Below are 13611 nucleotides of genomic sequence, written 5' to 3'. Positions count from 1 at the left end.
GTACTGTATGTACGAATGTGAGACTTTAGATTGTAAGCTCCTTGAGGGCAGGGACTGATGTGAATGTACAATATATATGTAAAGCGCTGTGTAAATTGACAGTGCTATACACTTGTAATAATTAAATAACTAAAAACAAAAAAAAGACAAAAAAAAAAAACAAAAAATGATCTTTTCCTTAATACATCATTAAATGTATTTTTCAAATGCAAGTAGTATAAATACTTGAATTTGACCAAATATCACCATATCTGTAAAATAGAGCACGTGTGAGAGGAAGAAGCAGTACAAGGAGCCAGTTATATGCTGAAAAGGTGTGTGCTGATAGGAGGAAAAAGTGGAGTAATAAGCCCATCATTGTACTGCATCTTTCACTATCCAGTTACAGACTGGGACGGGTCCATAACAGCCCGGACTTATAGAAAGTGGGTTGAATGATGCGGAACATCAGATTGAGGCTAAATAGTGGCAGAAAGGAGTACTGCATGCGACAGCCGGATTGACACTTATGGCAATATTGTTTGAATGTTATTTTTTTTAGGATATTCATTTTTAGTTTGGGATTTTTAACTTTAGGTTTGCTTTAAAATATTTATTGCTGCTACCATATGTATTAACATTAGCAGCCACAGGATTTACTTTTTTGCTCAGTCAGCGTCAGGCTTTTAAAAGGAAGTAATTTTGACAGCTATAGATCACTTCTACATTTACAGATGTGCACCAGAGCTCCAGAACACTGCTTTGCATTATCACATCTGACAGGAAGATGTTGTTCAGGAGATGTCTGTTTATGTTTATGGATACCTTTACTAAGAATGACCACAGACATTGGATCTTTGTCCCTCAAATCTGTAGACTATGATTTGACCAGGAAAGGATCACAGATCTATGAGCAACTACAACAGCCATCTTCTTACTTTTGCTAGCTGGTCTCAGTGGAAGAATGGATTGGTTGTTTACATCTTCATGGGCTGGCACCTCTGCCTCCAGCTTAACAAGCACAAGGATGTCTTCTTGGGTCAAAATATGCCAAGAGATACATTTCTCAAAAAGAAATTTTAGCAATCCAAATTTGCCCACATTTTCAATCACCATTTAATATATCTGGTCCACTTAACAGTGCACAGATGTGTAGGCACAATCTAACTGTCCTTTTAGGCAGTGGAACAATAAGTATTAGAATTAGGCATGGCTAAGCATTCTTATTTAAGTCAATAGAGGAAGAAGCAAGCAGAAAAATACAGCCAGATAAAAAAAAAAAAAAATACAGCTCTGTGTGCCACTTATTTGTGGCGTAAACCGTGATCAGGTATAGTTAATTTGTCCAGTCAATGTTTCCCCAAAAGCTGCCAATATCTGCATACTCCTCAGATATGAAATAGAATTTGATTAATTTAGCCATCAGCTATATCAGATGATGGTCACATGTATGGGTTGCTATAAATTACTACTGATGGTACATGGAGAAACCAGTCATCATGTCCCATCTGAGTTATCGTGTATTATGATCAGTTCCTGCTGTTTCAGTATCTGTTCACTTGTGTAACTGTTTAAATGTAAAACGTTTACATGCTGGAAGCTGTGCATGGAGCACACTTGGACTTTCTGACATGACCAAAATATAAGACCAATTTAATCCTAGTGGCTACAACAGAAAAAGTAAAGGTTCAGGAGCAACCATCACAATTTCCTGACCTCGTCATCATCGAGCTACTTTGGGGAGACCTGGAGGCTTACTGCTCAGAAAGGGCAGCTTTACCACATCAGTAAAAGGGCTTCATTCACACTATTACAAAAGTCTGCAATCTGTCACTAATACAAAAAGAGGGTAACACATGATATTAAGAACTACGGGTGTGATGGACCGCCTGTCACCCTGATTGGGTTATTCCATCAGAAAACTGCTTCTTCACCACTGGGAAGTAAAGTACAAATTCGGTGGCCACTGGTTGTTGTAGGTAGAGGTCAGCAGTGCTCTGCCACATTGCAAGCTCTTCTGCTAGAGGCTCACTGGGTTGTTCCTCCTTAGCAAGAAAGTCTATTAAATCCCCAGTCTCTGGAACTGCTGAAAATCCAGGGCACAGGCTAGGGGCACTTGGGCCCAGTGCCAAAGCTTTGACAGGTGAATCATAATCCATAACATCCATGGGTGTTGGGGCATACTGTTGAGCTTCGTCGAACAGTCTTTTATATGCTTGTTCCAGCTCCTATTTTTGTGTAACTATAAAGTCCAAGTCACTTCACAATCCCAGCTCTCAGGGAAGTTCCAACTCCCTTAACCTCCCTGGTGGTATTCCCAAGTGTAGCTCGGGGTTAATTAGCGGTGGCAAAAGCGGTAACCCCGAGCTACACTCGGGATTACCCTGCAGCGTTGCTCAGGGATTCCCAGTTCCACTTACCTTGTTCTGCGCTCCCGCGATGCGATCTCCTCCGGCCGATACCGGCATCTGTCTTCCGGGTTTCGATCCCTGCGAGAGTCGGGGCGTACGGGGGCCGGAACCGGCGGGAAATTTAAAAATTTTAAAAGGTGACATTCACAAAATACACTAAAATCACATCGTAAAACATTACTGCTTCAAAGCATTTCACATACATTTTGTCTTTACTGCGTTGTTCTGTGCCCTGCCTGCATTTTTACTGTTCTGCCTTGAAACTGAGAAAAGTCCATGGCATCCAAAAAGCGTCCCTTTATGTCAAAAGCGGTTTTAGACCAGCTGGAGTACAGTGATAGTAAATCAGAACCACTTGCAGAATTGAGTGATGATTCGTGGGGAAATTCATCATCAGATACTGTAAACGATTTTGCGACTAAGCTCAGTGATGTGCTAACTTGGCGCTATATTTCAAATTTCAGTGTTTTTGGTTTGATTATATTATTGAATTAACTTTATTATATTATATTATTTTTTTATGATTATGTATTATATTATAATTTATGATTTCGTGTTTCAAACTTTATCATACCCAGGATGTTTACTAGACTCTTGTTCGGACAGATTTCAGTGAGTTATTCCTAAAAATTACAGGCCTACAATAAAAAAACAACATATTTCCATGCAAAAAAATGTACCGCTTTAAGCACAGAAATATTGACAATCATACCGCTAGGGAGGTTAAATCTCAGATGTCCTCCCATCTTAACTCTACTGCATCAAAATGTGGATCCTCCTGAAGCATCTCAAATATCAATCCTGGGTTGCCGTAGTCATAGCCTTCTATGTGATTGCTGTTCTTCAGTCACGGACACACTTGGGTAGCATACCATTGCAGCACCTGATAACCATTGTTCACTACTATTTCTGTCTGGATCAGCGTATCCAGCTCTGTCAGCCATTCATCCTGAGGATACTCTCCTAGGAATGGTATACGCAGGTACAACTGCAGCCAGTACATATTCATGGATGTAGGAAGAACCTTTCCATAATAGTCTTGGCTCCACTTGGAAAGCCTTCATCCAGAGCTCCCGGTGAATTGGGTCAATCAATTGCAGCACATCCTGGGCAGAACCAGGCTGTCTTTACTAGGTGAAATTAGCTTGCATTCACCACTGGAACTCCTCTCCTGGAACACTTTTTTTACATCACCCAACAAAGGGTCCCGGTGGTGGTTTGGACTGCTCTTAGGGAGGAAGCAGATCCCACTGCTGCCACCAAATGTGGCAGACCGCCTGGCACCCTGCCTGGGTGCTTCCGTCAGAAAACTGCTTTCGCACTGCTGGGACACAGGACCAAAGTGTTATAGCTGGTCATTGCACCCAAGGACTAGATGGCACTAGCTTAGGTGAAACTGGAACTGTTTTTTGAACAGAAATGTTTTGATACACTTCAAAAATATGGGCAGTCAATATGTGCAGTCCCCACAAACAAACACAAATATTACACATTGTGATAAACATCCCTCATTGATTAGATAACAAGGTCAAGTTGACACCAGACAAATCCCATCAGGTGGGAACCTCCAGAAGGACTAGCTAACCTACAGAAACAATAGGGAATTCAATTAATTCAATTGACAATGGGACAAATACACAATGGTAAACACATCACACCTTAATAACCAGAATACAGCAAGAGACCTCAGCATTAGGTTGTTTTGAGCTGCATATATTAAAGTGTTACTAAACCCACAACAGTAAAATCAGTCTGTATATGCAGTAAAGCATGCTTGATACTCCCTGTGGAACCTAAGGGGTTAATCTTTCAAAATTGTGCAAAAATGCTGTTTGATCCTGACTTCTCTGATCCTCTCCTTCTTCGAGTGCCCCCCTCTTATCTCCTGATAATACATATCATGTGGAGACACTCTGCACATACTCAGTGTGGTGTGTATTGCTAGAGAGGTTTTTTTTTTCTTGGGAGAGTGCATGTGATCAGCACTATCCAGACAGAGGTCAGGGGTTCTGCATCCTCCTAGAGCAGAAAGAAAACTCTTCCTACAAGCTTTAACCAGTGCTCTGCTGGACACTAATAGAAGTCACAAAACTGCTCTAACTGTTGAGAAAAGGTATTTAGCAGTTTATATTTACTAAAATAATTGCATTTCCAGGTTCTGTGTACTGTGGAAGACCAGATAGAGTAAATGCAGGGTCCTGGGTTTAGTAACACTAACATCTGCTTAGAGTCTCGGAGTCTAGGGGGGGGGTTGAAGCAGTCAATGCTGGTTTGGGCACACAGACCCCAAATCTGCATTCTGGTCCTCCAGTTCTCTGAGTCTGTGTGTTTCAGGGACACATGGACTTGAATCCAAAGTAAAAGGTCCCCCCAGGTACACACCTACCAAAGAATAGAGCCCCCTGAGATGCCAGGGCCCATGGTCAGTAGGCAAGAGGCTAGCCTGCAGTACCCTCCAAAAGCCCCTGTCCTGGTTGGGCCTGTCACAAAGGGTATGCAAATATCTGAACAGGGCCATTTTGCTTTATCCTTTTTCTTTACTTTGTTTGCTGATATTGCTGTTCTGTGATGCCTAATTGTTTAATATGAATCCCATTAAAAATACAAGAAATGCATTGGGTTTTGGTTATCCGGCTACATTAGCCAGGGAGAGATGTATTGCAATGCAAGCTGAATTGCAATACAACAAGTGGAGACCAGAGAAGAGATGCAGGGTCAACCAAAAATCACATAGGCGTCTTTGTGTCCCCTATGTGATAAAAAAAAAAGATAAGCAAAAAAAATGTATATTGTGGAGACACGCGAGTATCTAGAAGAGTTCCACAGACAATTTGATTAATAAGGATTGGGCACATTTTTTTTTTTTTATTTGCCGATACTTGGATAGACATTGGACTGCACTCTATTTATATCACTGTAGATAGTGGTATAGCACAGATATATATTATATTATATTATATTGCACTAGTGGTGTTATACATAAAGCTGGTGTTTAGATGTCATATGCTTACATGCACAAATATAACACGGATTTGTTTATATGAATACAGTTTACGTTTTTGATGCACTGCACTTTTGCATTGGTATTTTTTTTTTCTTAGTATTTACTGAGAATAAATAGTTAACAATAAGGAAAAAAAACTATTTTTCTGTAATTTTCCCAATGCAGTGTTTACATAATTTGTGCACCTTCATAAATTTGCATTAAAATATAATTAACAAAGTCTGCTAATTAAAATGGTATCAACATTAGTGTGACTTTTATGCAACGTAGTGGAATAGTAAAGCTCAAAGTAAATGTATGCATTTACTTTAGGAGAGTTTTGCTTCCTTTTGATGCGGTACCTGTCATAATTTGGGAATGAGCCCCTTGGCTCTGACTTCTGACCCTTTAGAATAAACACCCCACAGGTCCTTCTGTATCATTATCCCTAGTATCTCTTGTATAAATTGTATTATATCTTGCCAAAACCCTTGTATTTTTGGACAGTCCCACCAGATATGTGCCATTGTTCTCTTGGTTCCACATCCCCTCCAACAAAGCGGTGACACTTCTACTTGTTGTCTATGTGCCACACTCGGTGTAAAACATCATCTCATTAAACAGTTATAATTAATTTCTACTATGTTCATATTCATCAACCCATGTGTTAAACATTTTTTGTCTCTGGAATTCATTCATTTTTGTTCCCAGTTCCCTTTCCCATTTCTCTAAGAACAGCGGAAGACCCCCTTCCCCCCCCCTTAGTTTAGCAAGAATCTTATATTCCAGAAGACATGTTTGGGAGCAATACTAGAACCTAGTATCTTTTCAAATGGGAGCATTTCCCCCGCCATCCTCAATGGTTGAGGCAATGTAGAAACGAAGTGTCTTAACTGACAGTATTTCAGTTCATCCAGTGCCACAAATCTCTTTTTTACCTCTTAAATCTTGAAAAGTGCACAATTTCCCCTGTACTACTATATCCCCCAACAGTGTATCTACATCTTTAAAACATTTCCCCAAAATATTATCTTTCCCCGGCAGGAAAAAATCAGTTCCTACCAAGGGAATCAACAGTGAATTATACTTCCAGTCCATTTGTTTGTGTATTCCATCCCATACTCTAAACACCTTCTGTGTGAGAGTATTACTAGATTCATCCATAATAAGAAACTTTTGTGCTATCCAAACAATCCTCTCTAATCGTGTGTGGTTTAAAGTGCTTTCTATTTTAACCCAATTTTTCCCCTGCGAATTAAATGTCCAGTCTATAACTCGTGAAAGTGTCACCACAATGTAATTCTTCTTAATATCTAGCAAATGTAATCCTCCCTTTTCTTTCTTATTACACAGAAATTGATACCCAATTCTCATTTTTTTTATTAGCACATACAGTGGGGCAAAAAAGTATTTAGTCAGCCACCAATTGTGCAAGTTCTCCCACTTACAAAGATGAGAGAGGCCTGTAATTGGCATCATAGGTAGACCTCAACTATGAGAGACAAAATGAGAAAAAAATCCATAATTTGCAAATAAATTCTTTCCAAATCAGCCAATGTGATTGTCTGGATTTTTTTTCTCATTTTGTCTCTCATAGTTGAGGTCTACCTATGATGCCAATTACAGGCCTCTCTCATCTTTTTAAGTGGGAGAACTTGCACAATTGGTGGCTGACTAAATACTTTTTTGCCCCACTGTATATTTAAGTATTAATTTTTTTATTGTCACAAAGAAGGATCTTGGGATATGAGCTGGGAGCATGTGGCATTTATATAAGATTTTTGGGACTATCACCATCTTAACTAAATTAATACGCCCAATCCAAGAGACCCTTCCCCTTGAGAGTCTTCCAAGCTCATCCTTTAATTTGTTTATTAATGGGATATAGTTTACCCAATATATAATTTTTATAAAAGGAGTCAACTTTACTCCTAGGTAACCTAATTCTTTCTCCCTCCATGAGAGAGGGAAATCCTTTTGTTGAGTCTGCGTCTCTTTCTTTGGAACATTGATATTCAAGATCTCTGATTTTGTGGGATTTATTTTCAAGTTTGAAAGCTCTCCATACTCTTAATAATCTCATTAAGTTAGGTAGCGTTAACCCAGGGTTCACAATGTAAAACAGAATATCATCCACATATGCCGCTACTTTATGCTCTAGCTCACCTATCTTGATTCCTCTAATATCTATATTCTTTCTCACTGTCACCAGCAATGGTTCCAGGGATAATACAAATAATAACGGGGAGAAAGGACATCCCTGTCTTGTAGCATTGTACATCTTATAAAACCCAGAGAGAAACCCATTTACCTTAACCGCCGCTGTCAGGCCACTGTAAAGCTCCTTTATCTCATCATCATCACCTCATCATCTTATTCCCTACTCCCAGAACCTCCAGGGTATCCATCATGAACCACCAGTCTACCCTGCCAAAAGCCTTTTCAGCGTCAATCGACAACACTATTGTTGGTAATGTTTCCCTCTTTGCCTTCTGCACAAGAAGCAATGTTCTTAGACCATTATCCCTCCCTTCCCTTCCTGGTACAAAGCCCACTTGATCTAAGGGAATCCATTCAGGCATCAGCTCTTTTATACTCGTAGCAAGCACCTTCACAAACAGTTTTGCATCTATATTTAAGAGTGATATAGGTCAATAACTAGCACATTGTGAACTGTCCTTTCCTTCTTTTAAGATGATCGTTATATACACTTGCAGCGGCGGTTCTGCTCTTACTCCCATTCCCTCTTCTAAGGTGTTCGTATATGTACAAAACTTAGGGACCAATAGGTCTCTAAATTTCTTATAATTCCTCACCGTATACCAATCAGGTCCCGGACTCTTTCCTCCTACTGTATTCTTTAGGGCCCTATTAATTTCTTCCTGGGAAATCACTTGTTCTAAAGACACTAATTTCTCTTTTGATATTTTCGGCAGCTCTGCTGCCTTTAGATATTGCTGCCGTTTCCCCTTCTTTTCTCCCTCTGCAACTTTCAGGTTCTTAGATTTTATATTATACAGCCTACTATAGAATTTTTGGAACGTTTCAGCAATATCAGTGGTGGAGAAGACCAGTTCTCCTTTTTCATCCTTCATTTTTTCAATATAATTTTTTGATCTCTTTTCCTTAAGTCTTTTCATAAGATAATTTCCTGGCCTATTACTCCACTGGTATCTTTCCTTTGAAACCCTATTAAAAATCCTCCTTAATTCCTGTTCCAATTTTAACTCTTCTCTTAAGTATGATCTTCGAATAAACCGCTGTGTCCGGTCTCTTTTTATGTGCCTGTTTTAATATATATAATTCCTCCATCACCTCCTTTATTTTTCTCTCACAGTGTTCACCTCACATACGCCCTATGTGCTTCCCAAGTAGTGGCCACGGAGACTTCCTCAGTTTCGTTTATCAGAAAAAATTGCTCTATTTCCTCCTCTCTATTCCAGGGTCTTGTACAAGCGTCTCATTTAGTCTCCGCATTGCCCTTTTGTTCAGTTCCCCTCCCACCTTTAATCTCTCTGTGACAGGAGCATGATCTAAAATAGATATAACTTCTATATTAGATTTAACTAATGAGTCCAATTGTCTATGCTCGATCATTATATAATCCAAACTTGAGAACGATCTATGTGCAAGAGAGAAGGTATAGTCTCTCTTCCTGCGCATTCCCCTCCCCTCTGAAGGACACGCACATCACTCCCATACTTAAAAAGCCCTCCCTGGACCCCAATGACCCGAACAACCTCAGACCCATCTCCCTGCTCCCATTCACATCCAAACTCTTCTATAATCGCCTAAGCTCTCACCTCAACGACAACAACCTCCTCGATCCCCTACAGTCCGGCTTCCGTCCCCTACACTCCACCGAAACTGCCTTACTCAAACTTTCCTGCTAACCGCCAAAGCTAATGGCCACTATTCAGTGCTCCTACTCCTCGACCTCTCCGCGGCCTTCGACACAGTCGACCACCACTTCCTCCTCAAAAAACTACACTCCCTTGGCCTCAGAGATTCCGCTCTGTCCTGGCTCTCGTCCAATCACAACGCTCCTTCAGCGTTACCTATTGTCAGGGTCCGCCACGGCTCCGTCCCCGGCGCATGCGCAATAGCGGCGGCTCACGCCGGGACACAGGCACCAGATCCCGGCGGGCCGCGGCTGACAGGAGGCCGCGCATGTGCAGTAGGAGCCGCGGGGGCGCGTCCTGGGCGGCCAATGACCGTGCAGGGCGCAATATTTAAAGATGCCCTGCACTGTCACAAATCGCCACAAGGTCTGATTTGATACCTGTGTTCCCTGTGATTGTGACCCGGATTGTTTGACGTTCTGCCTGCTCCTGCCCTGACCCGGATTATCTGACTACGCTGCCTTCTCCTGTGATTGACCCGGATTGTCCCTGACTACGCTGCCTTCTCCTGTGATTGACCCGGATTGTCCCTGACTACGCTGCCTTCTCCTGTCCCGACCCCCGGCTTGTTTGACCATTCTGCGGACAGACTCCGGTAACTGACCCTGCGTGCGACCTGACCACTCTCTGCCTACTGTCTCGGTACCACGCCATTTCCCACGGTGACAACCGCCGGTTTATCCTGCCAGGTCCTGCTGGCCTCCTCACATCTGGCTCTACTCTGTCCTACTCCTATCCCCGGAGGCTCCCTCTGCCACGGGTGGTATTGCTCGGAGGTCGTGACCTGGTCCTGGTTCTGCTCCAAGTCCATCCCCACCATCAGGGGCCCTGGTGAAAACGCAGACCGGGACTTAGACCCCACGCTCCGGGTGATTCCGCCTAGTGGGCTGCCAGAGGTGCCACCTGGCGGATCCGTAACACCTATAACGCAACCACCTCCCCCTCACTCCCCCTCTATGTTGGGGTCCCTCAAGGCTCCATCCTTGGGCCTCTTCTCCATCTACACCTCCTCCCTTGGCCAGCTCATACACTCTCACGGCTTCAACTGTGAACTGTTGGCGCTTTATAAATACTGTATAATAATAATAGTCTCTTTCTCTAGGATGTTTCACCCTCCATGTATCCATTAACTGACTTTGATGTAACCTCTTTTTCAACATTCTTAATTTTTTTACCTCCTCCTCTCTGCGCGTTTGATGACATATCCATCCATGGATCAAGAGAAAAATTTAAGTTTCTTGCCAAGACCAGCATCCCCTTCTTAAACTCCACAATTTTTCCCAACACTCCAAACAGAAAAACTTGTGGGTTTTGATTCGGGCAATAAACATTAACCAAGGTATAACTTTGTCCCCTCATTTTCCCTCTTAAACATAGGAACCGGCCCTCTGGGTCAACCTTTCTCTCCTTCACAACAAAATGCACATTTTTTGAGAACCCAATCGCTACTCCTTTAGCCCTCTTTATTGGTGAATCCGCATAATGCCATGTTGGGTAATACCTCAAGTATACTTTAATGTTAGTATCGTGTGACAGATGTGTCTCTTGTAAGAACACATCTTTGGAGAGTTGAACTTCCCTAAGTATCTTATGTCTTTTAGTAGGAGAGTTTAAACCTTTCACATTATATGTCAAAAAACTAATCAGGCTCATGGCTATCTAGTGTTTTCATTTTCTTTCTTATTCAAGGAAAGAACAGTATAGACTACCCATCTCATGGACCTTCCTCCCACCCCATCTCTTCCCCATCCCCTCCATCCCCTCCCACCCTCTCCAACCCTTACCTATATCACTAAAAAACCCTTGGCCTACATATTGCACTGGAATCCTACATGGGAACATGGACGCCAACCCCTTCCCCCTGCTCTCGGCATGGGGTATAAATGTCTAATATCCTATTTCCTATTTGGCCTCCCTGTGCCCCGCCACTTCTACTTATCTTCCTTGAAGACCTGCTAAAGACACAGGGGGGACAGGGAGGGGGTAAGGGGGAAAAAAAAGGGGGGGGGGCGACAATTCCTCCCCAGCACCCCCTATCCCTCTCCCACCTACACCCCCCCAATTCAGTCGATCTTCTCTTTTTATTCACTGGCTGCTACTTTTCTTTTTTTGACCTTACATTTTCACTTTCATTTGACCCCTCTGACCACCCCACAATTCCGACATTTTGCAGTTTTAAATTTTCACAAAAGTCCCCAAGTTCTTCTGGGAATCTTAGCCTTGTTGATTTCCCAACTTTCCACCCAATCAGACATGCCTGGAATCCCCAATTGTATCGAATTCTTTTTTCCCTTATCTGATCCAATATGGGTTTCAGTAATCTTCTTTTAGCTAATGTCTCTGAGGCAATGTCTGCAAAGTAGTTTTGTTTCTCCAATTTTTATCTCTTGGGTCTCCCGCTATTTTTTTCCATATTCTTTGTCTTCATAATGATGGAATCGGATGATCACGTCTCTAGGGGTGACTGATGTTACCCCAGGTGGGCATCTTAATCAATGAATTCTCTCAAACTTCAGAGGGTCCATGGCTGATCTACCAGTCAATGGGTTAAACACTTTATTTTTTCCCCGAGGTCCTCTTCAAGTAAATCCTCTTGGAGGCCCCTATTTCTTAGATTTCTTCTCTCTCTATTTTCTCAGTCCTCCAGTTTAAATGATAGCGTCCTCTGTTCCAATTGCATCTCCTCCAACTGCGTTTCCAGATTACATAACTGCTGGGCCTGTGTCTCCGTTCTCTCCTCTTCTTCCACCCTTGTTAACATTTGTTCAAGACCCTTATGAACCACTGTCATTTCATTTTTCATAGAAAGTTCCAGTTTGGCAAACATTTCCGCCATCTCTGTTTTTGTGGGCATTTATATTACTCCCTGTTGTTCCGAGACATTTTGATCATTTGCACTATCGTTGTTTATAGATTAATCGGGTTCCCTTCCCGTACTCCAAATGACAGTCTAGACTGCACCCCATCATACTTTCTACTTCTTTCCTGATGTTTCTCCGGACACTGTATCCCTGGGCTTTTTTCCTGTAATGGCAAGTATTTCTTTACTGTGCTAGTATTTGAGTTGGGTTATGGAGTTTTTCCGCCCTCCCTCTTTAGTGGGTCTGTTCTTCATATTAGCTACGCTTAGCCGTAAATTTCCCACTCACTATTCAGAATGCAATATTCTCACATCTACGAAAGACCTGTCCTCCTTGTTCCTCCACAATTACTTTTACAGTCCCAAATAGCATTTAAAGCATAGACGCCATTAACGGCACTAATTGATCCTGAGTTATCCCGGCTCCTTGATCTTCTGACCGCCCAGCCCCACTGCTTAGGTATACAATTACTAACAACAGAAGAAAATAGCGACTTAAATCTCTTGCCGTTACCCACGGCGACTCACCATCACCCTCCGGACCTGGGCTTCTGGATCCTTCTGTCTCTGTACACTCATCTATCCCAGTCGAGATCTAATATTCCTGTTTGTTATGTCGCCCGAGCGGGGGTCTGGGCGGGAGCTCCGGCTGTCCTTATCCTGAAGTTTTGTGTCCTCAGGTTTCTCCTAACCTCCAGATCTCCTGCGGTACATCCCCCTTCTCTGGCTGTTGGGGGTGTCCAGTCAGCCTTTCACCTCTCCGCACAGACCACCCCTCCTGGGGGCCTGCCTGCCTTGACGTCTCCACTCTCTCTACTTCTCAGTGCCTCCTGCACTCCAGGGAACACCACTGTCAGTCGGCCTGGTCCCCCTGGGGCCTCAGCCACACATCACTGTCACTCGGCCCCTCCGCCAGGTATCTCCGCTGCCACCGACAGCCACGTGGCTGATGCCGCGGGGGCACCACTCAGCACCAACTGGAATTGCCAGCAGGGTCCAGTAGGTAAGTGTGGTTAGGTCAGGCCCCAGGCAGCCTCCTCATGGTGGGCGTCAGGAGCTCCTGCGCCTAGCAGTCACCCAGAGCCATGTTCAGGCCACACCCCTCCTTCCTCCCATCAACCTTTGGGAATTACAGTCAGTGTGGGCGGGTACACTAGGCCTGTACATGTTGAATGTGTACTCACCCACGCCCACACATTCCCCAGCTGCCACAGCTATTCTCACATGTGATCACTCCAGTCACAGCAGAATAGGAACTAATTGCCCTGACATTCTGTTTTTAATCTAGGAATAAATATGGCCACATGCCCATAATTAAAGTGTTTATCTACCGTTGTCTGCTGTAATATTAGAATTCTTCCTTCTTCCAGCTGCTTGTTTGCTTCCATGTGATCAACAAAACAGAAACAAAGCACCAGGACATTAGCAGCAACAGTAGATACTCCTGTTAGAAGCAACAGTTGATACTCCCATTAG

General features: G+C 42.9%; 1 protein-coding gene across 3 annotated transcripts in view; it reads right to left on the bottom strand.

Moving 5' to 3' along the window:
• PDE10A (phosphodiesterase 10A) overlaps positions 1–13611 on the bottom strand; it is a 619526-nt gene that overhangs the window by 6270 nt on the left and 599645 nt on the right. The gene's annotated exons all lie outside the window — the stretch shown is intronic.

The sequence above is a fragment of the Staurois parvus genome, unplaced genomic scaffold, assembly GCF_062004578.1.
Source record: "Staurois parvus isolate SC_StPar_1 unplaced genomic scaffold, SC_StPar_1.0 ptg000059l, whole genome shotgun sequence".
In the NCBI taxonomy this organism is placed as follows: Eukaryota; Metazoa; Chordata; class Amphibia; order Anura; family Ranidae; genus Staurois; species Staurois parvus.
Note: the sequence above shows the minus strand (reverse complement) of the source record. Positions and strands in the feature narration are given on the sequence as shown.